This window comes from Anser brachyrhynchus, assembly GCF_964034855.1.
Source record: "Anser brachyrhynchus genome assembly, chromosome: 2".
Lineage (NCBI taxonomy): Eukaryota > Metazoa > Chordata > Aves > Anseriformes > Anatidae > Anser > Anser brachyrhynchus.
The window spans coordinates 54,561,545-54,570,127 of NC_137695.1; positions in this window are offsets into that span (position 1 = coordinate 54,561,545).

Sequence of the window (8,583 nt, forward strand, 5' to 3'; positions counted from 1 at the left end):
AAGCATGAGACATCAAGCTTATATCAGTGCAAAAGTTTTAAAAGTCAGCTTGTCCCTACAGTGAGATCTGATTAAGATCCCATTCTGGGATTTTGCTCCAACCTTTCTGGATGGTCAGTGATGCAGAGTGAAAGAATCGGTCTCTTCGACAGCAGAGCCTTCTTTATTGTAGCCAGCCACAATTTAGTAGATTTAAAAGAGGGAAAGCTAATTTCCCACTAGGTGGAATTCCATTTTCCACAACTCCACTTCATGCTTCTGTCTAAAGATATGCCTAGCAGTGGAAGTCAGCAGGCAGAATGTTTTCAGTGAGTGTTCCATGAACAATTTTTTGTGACAACATTACATTGCATTTGATGATTCATTGGAAGTATTTGATTATGCACATTTTGATGAGCTTTTGTCACTGCATGGGCTTGGAGAAAAAGCACATACTTTGAAATTAAATAGCTCTTCTTGCTCTCATCAACAATTTGTCCTAATTTTCCCAAGTAATTCTCTTTGTTTGGGGAACATCAGTTTTGATGACTGTTTTTCAGCTTCTCCCAAATGTGAATTGCTTTTAGTTCACCTGCATAAATTAAAGGGGACTGGGAAGGAAACTGGGAGATTTATTCTACGTGAAAAATCCTCCCAGCACTGACTCAACATTAAATTTGGAAAGTCAAGCACCTCATGTCAAAACACAGAAGTAAGGCTGAAATCCCTTACAACCTTCACTCACCCAGCACAATACAGAGCAGCTTCCCTAGCAAAGCCTGACTGGCACTGTGAAGTTCCTGGAGAGAGTGGAGCCTTTTCCCTTCAGGAGTAGAGTAAATGTGAAATGGGTAATGCTATTGCCTTTGAGCAATTTACAGTTCAGATATCGTCATACTTGAAATCCATCAGTCACAAACCACTATTTAGACACCTCCAAGTCTCAGGGTACTATAAAATCCTCTAGACAGCTTCTTTTCTACAAACACCCACAGGCAGCATATGCAAAGTATCATTTTAATGCTATGTAATGGGAACTGAGTTTAGTTCCAAAACTAAGAAAAGACTGTCTAATGTTTGAGTTACCAGTGTAAGAAGTAATAAGTGTCCATCTTGGATGCAGTACAAAAATAGGTAGTTCTCAGATTTTGATATATATATATATTTTTTTTTTAATCTGCCTTTTGTTGCACAGGATAATATTACTGAAGTTTAGCCTTACAGACATCCTGAAACTCTGTGAGAATCATTTTCATGTTCTTCTGTATTTTTACCTACCATAATAAAAATCTCATTGATAGATGGCAGACTATAAACAAGAAATAATCCAAAAAGACAATCCTATGGCAGACACGAGGGTATATTTATGAAGACCTAGCTGTAATAATCTGATACAGACTTGGTATAGTCACTTGAACAGTTGAACTCTTATGGCTCCTCATTTTATCTGAGTGGGGTTAAACTTCCCCTATTTTACATGAGAGATTTTCTGTTAAAAGTTAAAATATCTAGAAAAAGAACTAGAGACAAAGAACATAAAGAGAATTATTATACAGTTTCTACATATATGAATCTCACTTCAGAGGAACCAGGTTTGCATCAATTTTCTTGTCAAAAGTAAACTCTGCAGCTACTATAACCAATTGGTTGTCTCTGAAAGGTTAGTGAGATCACAAGATCTTCTTTGGATGTGAAGTTGTGAAGGTACCAAAACAAGAAAAAAAAAATGCAAGATTTTGTGGACTTTGTGGAAGGACCTCTTGTACCCAGAAAATGAGTATTGTTTTTTACTAACTGCATCAATTAGCTAATAAATGGGTATTAATGGGTAGTACCTCTACATATGTTGCCTCAAACATATCGTGGCTGTAACTGCAAAATCACTATCAGAATAAATAAATAAATAAATAAATAAAATCCCACAAATCACTCTCTCTTTAAAAATGAAGATCATAACAGTATCTAGAGCAGAGGATGGAAGAAAGAGAGCTCCCTTTGATCTTATTTCGTTTCTAGTTGCAAAATGACATGTGAACAGCAATCCAGTGAGTCATAGCCAAGTAACATGATTTTGTGCAACAGTAGGGAAGAATCATTAAGGAAACCAAGACACAATTTTAGATTAGTATGAACTTAGCTCTTTTCAACTGCGACAGGAAGCATGGCAGTTTGGCTAGGTAAGCTTGAGAGGGAGAGAACAAGCACAGAATATGAAATGAGGAATCGTCCCTTAAATGTTCAGATTGCAATTGCTCTAGGGGAAACATCTTTGTTTACAGTCTCTACTTGAATATTTTTAATGATGTTGCAAGAGAGCCAAAGCACCACCTTTCCACAGTAATTTTTCATCCAGATTTAATGATCTCCATAGACTGGCACTGCACAAAACTTAGAAATAAATAATTGATGATTTTACACAGTCTGAGCTGGCTAAGTCATCTCAGATAGACTATTAAAACAGCATCATGAGCTCAGCTGGTATAACATGCCTAGAAATCCCCAATTCTTCCTGCAGCTAGAGCCTTTATTCCACTCAGACAGAGACAGTGAGAAAACAAACAAATTAAGGAAAACATGAGGTGTTTTTTTTTTTCTTCCAGATTTTCATGAAAAAGTTCCTCTTCTAGTTCAACACAGATCAATTCACAACTTCTTCTGCACATATTATGCAGGTGAGGAAAGGAAACGCAATTGTTCCAATAACACAGGCAGGTTCCCTGTGCAAGAGGTGAAGTCAATAGTAGTGCTTCTGGGACGCTTGCAGGATGTGCTAAAACTGCAAATCGTGGCACTATGTAGCTAAAATGGAGTTCCTTTCTCATTTTATGAGGTAAATTGTATCATAACTCTGCTATTTATATTGAAGAGGGACTCTAGCCCCCATACTGTACGTAAGAGTTAACAAATCTCACTTGCATCTTTTTGGAGGGAAGAGGAAATTACATCATTACTAGCAGGTCCTAGGCCATAAGACATAAGCACACCTTGTCACACCTCGTGACTCTCATTAGAACAAAATTGAGTTACTTTGTATTTCATGCCTTCTCTAAATACAAGGTTTTTATGACAAGAAGTAGAGTACACATAGAGCTAGAAATAATTTATCAAAAAACTGGGACAAAGTAGCCCAAATAGATGCTTTTATTTGGGTAGCAGTAGAAGTTTTACATGCAAAACAGATTTTTACTGATTCAGTCTTATGAGAAGTTAATAGCACTCTACTAGCACACTTCTAGTGTATAGCCAGCCTAAAAGGACACTAGATCTGACAATTTCAGATCTACAGACTACTATATCAGTCAGGTTATGGGCCTGTCTGCAGGAAAATAATACTATGCATACACATATTGTAACTTGTCCTGAGGAGAGTTGCTACCAGAAGAACAGTCATCTACTTGTCCCATAATTTGCAGTTTATCATATTATTCTGGGTATGCATACTTCTAATCAGGAATTATGAGTGTAAAACTGACATTGTCAAAACAAAACAGAAAACACACCCACACCTGCCCTTCAGTTCCACAGCCAATTTTTCAGCTTGTGGTCTTCTCAGAACACTACATATAAGACCTGATAACAAATGGAGGCCTAACAAATGGATTATTCCTAATAAAGTAAAAATTAGGTACCAAAGATGATCTTGCACTATCATGTCTTGTTCTGCAGAATTTGGATTTTCCTGGTGTCCAAATACCCCTTTCTACTGCCCTTTGAGCACGGAGTTGGAACGGTTCCCCATCCACATAGGAGAGGCTGGGTTGCTCTCAACCTCTCTTCAGATCAGAAGAAAGCTGTGGAACAGGAAGGGAACACCAGCTCTCTACCAACTAACATCATTAATTTCAGTAGGAATTGCCCTGAGACCAGTATAAACTCTGGAGCTGACCTAATCCTAATGCCTATTGAAACAAACAACAAAGAAACCAGTTCCCTCTGAACAGGGCACTGGAAACCCCATGCACAGAAAACAACCTCTAAAAAGCAGTTCACAGACTCCAGTATCCCATTTTCCTCATTTCCCTTTCATATCTAATAATTAGAGCTAGACAAGCTTAAAAAAAAAAAAAAAAAAGAAGAGGAAACAACGTACTGTATCTGAACTTCTTCCATGAAATTTTGTTTGAACAGTTAACAGTTTCCATGGCAAACTTACAACAACAACAACAACAGAATACAGTATCCAAGCCCAAAAGATTCCACACCACTCCCCCAAGAACTCATAAAGGTGAAAACTGTGGAAAAATTCCCTCACAAGGAAAAATTGTTTAGAAAAGTTATACATCTTCCATTTGAGAGGAAACAGATTAACCTGTTCCATCTAAAGAACAGTAGTAATCTGACCTCCAAAATTCAGACAACTAACACAGAAATCATGACTTCCTGAGCTAAACACATAGAAACCTACTTTTATCCAAGATATATCTGTTTAGTGTTATCTACTCATCCAAGCTCTCCCACACAATGTGATCATCTGAACTGCTATATCCATGCTGCCATTTACAGAATGGGTATGGCAATATCTTATTAATTCTATACAGCTAGCAATCAGAAATGATTGCACTTTCATTAATGCAATAATCCTTGTAGACTGGGCTGGGACTAAAGAAAGAACACTTGGGTACAGCTAATAGACATTAGAGCACTGGATATGCTTAAAAAGATACCACCCTAAAAGACAGATATGAAAATCCTGAAGTCTGTTTATGGAAACTAGTCCTCATAAAATTACTGCTAATTAATTATTCAAAATGAAGTAGAACATCCAGCTCCTTTTTTACTGAGCAATATTGCAAGATTCTCTTCATTCCCTGAGTCATCTGAACATAGTGCTTAATGAAATAAAAAACAAACTAACTAACTAACTAAAAACATCCAAGTCCTCTGAGACCAGGGAAAGAGCTGGGGGTCTGGACAATAAAATGAATCACTTTTGGAAATCTGAGCAGTAAAAACACATTAAAAAAAGCTACTTGTATATGACAAATTTCTGATGAAAGTAGCATGTTCAGAAAACATGGAAGTAGAGAAGGGAAAGGGAAACTTAAATGCTGAAGAAAAATATAAATCATGAAGATATTATTACTAGTGCCTAGGGGAAAGTCTTATATTTTTAAAAATTAGGTATCATCTTCCACTCTTTTCCTGTGTCCTGACAGTTTCTTAGTTCAAAATGTGTGCTGGCAGAAATATCCTGTTTTCTGGATACTATTCCAGTAGTTCTGATAGGAAAAGATATGCTATAATGAATTTATCAATTTTATGTCTTCCTTTACAAAGAACCTAAAACGCTCCCAAAAATAACTGAAACAGTTTCCTAGCTTAAAGTCTTGAAGTATTGCCAGTGCTAAGCAGCAAAGAGAAATGAACATTTCACTAGGTAATAACATGCAATCTAAGACAAACAAAAAAAAAAAACTTTACAATGTACTGTGAAATTTTATCAGGCATTGGATGATTGAAGTTGTGTTCACATAGAGATCAGCTGAGGCAATATTCTACGTCTGTTTCATCAGAGGTAGTGGATCCTAACTGTCATATACAGAACTAATGAAATACGAGCTGGTAACATGCAGTAGGTCTGCATTAAGCTAAAGGAATCTCATTAACATGATCAGAACTTACATATCTTCCAAATCTAACTTCTAAATCAAATCCTGCCTAACAAATGGATTAAGACTTGTTTTAGCATAACCATGATCTGGAAAATGGATCAGCAACACCACCACCAAAAAAAAAAAAAAAAAGGCAAGAAGGAAGCACTCTCAGACCTAAGTCAGAAATTACGCAGCTTTAAGATCCAGAAATAAACTGTCACCTACCTTAGCATGAATTAACCTTTAATTAGTCCTGAAATATATATCCACAGCAGATTTCTATTTTGCTACCTATCCCACAGGCAGTGTCACTCCCACCAAGTACTGCTCTTCCTTTGAATATCTGAATTCTTAATATCATACATCCTATCCAGGCGATTAGAAAATCTACTTGGATGTCTCTATTTGCCTCACTACTTAAGTGCAATGGGTTTAAATATTACTGTAGAGAGAAGGTAACTCTACATAGCAGCAACACTTTCAGGAGGATTTGTTAGTTTTTAAAGCATCCACAGGCATTTGAGGTTTGCATTTGTTAGGGGATCCTATACAAACAATCTGACATCAGCTGTGATTTTATATGTCACACTTAACTTGTTTACTATGGCTTTATAAAAGCCCTGATGAAAGGCTTATTATAAAAATGTTCCATCTGATTTTTTTCCCCTAATAGCCCTAATAGACAAGATTCTTTACTCCCAGATAGTCTACCTACATTCCTGTGCAGCTGTGCTCTTTAAAAAGCTATTCAGCTGCACATGATTTCACCTATTTCTAGGTTACACGGCAGACACAACAACAATCCACAGGATGAACATTAAGAGTGGACTGCATTCCTACCGCCTGTAAAGAAATAAGGGCTTAGGTCAGCCAAGACTTCTGATGAGAACACGATGACTCTTTTAATAGCACTCATTTGTGAGTACATAATACTTTGAATTCCAATTTCAGTGTGCTGGGACAAAATCGTTCTATTTCAATCCTCCTATGCTTTTAGAAAAACTACACCATACTGACAGATCAAGATCTGTTTATTCTGAAATTGAGTAAAAATGTTCTTTAAGAAGATTTAACAACATTTTTTGCATCACAGAAAAAGTCATAAAAGGTCTCTTTTCTTTTTAGCCTGGGGAGATGCAATTTGCAGGCCCTTTCTGAAATAAAGTACAAGCCTCTTGGATGCAACATGAAAATTTCCAAGAACTCATTTGTTCATGAATACATTTTGTGTGTTTACTAGGTGCTTGAACTAATGGAAAAATAAGTTCAGAACAGTAAAATTTATTTTTGTAGTTAATGATTTATCACACCTATTCCTTTAAAGAAGGTTATGCCTCAACAGAACATAGGTACTCAGAAAGTATCTATGAGGTAAATGAAACACCTATATTTTGAGTCATGATTTCACTCCAAAATTTTATAGCAGCTTATGCATTACCTCATTTCTTTCATGAGTAGATATTAAAGTACTTAACCAAAGAGATCAGTCCTATTATACTTAACTTTGATGTGGAGAAAGATTCTCATTGACATACACAATTTTGTCCAACATGATAGTTTGGTCACTCTCTGAATCAAGAGAGTGCCATTCCCTATAGTAGATACTGTTTTGTATTCTTCCTTGTGTTGCTTTCCTGGCTATAAATTTGATATAAAATGCACAAACAGACATACTACATATAAGAACTATGTGGAAGTCATTTGTAACTCAAACTTGTGGCACATTGGAATCAGAGCTTTTTGGATGAATTTTATACCATTTCTATAAAACCTAGTAAAGTTGTCTGTAAGAGAATGCTAAAAGCTAACAGAATAATCTGTAGGATCTCCAACAATTGTTACAAAAACAATATGATTCTGTACTGACCGGAAAAAAAAAAGCCTTCATTCTTCATACTCTGGCATTGGATCTGGTACGAACTGGAAATGCACAATCAATTCATCACGTTCGTACATGCTCATTGCAGTGCACTGTCAGATAACCTCAGGAGACACCTTTGTCTTTCGATTGCTACAGATGTACAGTCATGCATAAACAAATAGCAGATGTCATTATTCAAATGATGCATTTATGCAATTGCTTACAAGGTTTAATGCTCTTGAGAAATGCTTTTATATTGACTTGAGGTTAGAGAATGAATTAAACACTATGAAAGGCAATTGCTGAGGAGTATCTAACAATTCTTGCTTGTATAAATGTGTATTACCCTCACAAAATGTTTCCAAGTAGAAACATCTTGGCTTCTGCAGGAAAAGCCACTCAAGAACTATCGATAAGCAAGTTTCCTCCCACTAATCTAAAAACATTTATGTTAATCAGCCTGTCCAATCATCAGTCTTTACAACCACAACAAATACAGGATTCCTGGGGAGGGTGGGGAGATTAAACAGTGTTCTAGGTATTTGTCATGTGTTTCTGGACAAAATATTTTAATACTGATGATACTTCGTAATAAAAAACAAAGGTAAAAAAACATCATCAATACATCTAAAACACACCGTGTCTCACTCAGACACATCATCCATTCTACTTATTTCAGAAAGGACTGTTAGGAAGCTGTGTTGGAAAATACCTCTTTTCATTCAGAAGTTACTCTGCAAACTATATCTCTGATGTTCACAAGCATGAATGAACACAGACACAGTCTGAGCAGGAGCACTGTGTTCTCAGGCTGTCTGTACAGTAGCAACATCAAACTTACAGTGGTCTTCCTTGATCTAAGACCAAGAGTAAGACAGCTTCCCCAGACAACCCCCCAGAAATGTGCTTCTTTAATCACTACCAAGATTGTTTCTAAAGGTCAGTACCCATCTTTTTTGAAATCCTGTTCTAGAAAGGGAGCAAAAATTCCTGTGGAAGTTGTAGGTTATAGCTCTGTTAAACTCAAAACAAATAAATAAATAAATAAATAAATAAACAAACAGCTTCTATGGTTTGACGCTTTCACATCAGCATATTATGTACTGCAGTAATTAGTGATCCAAAATTAAAAATACCTGCTCTGCAAAA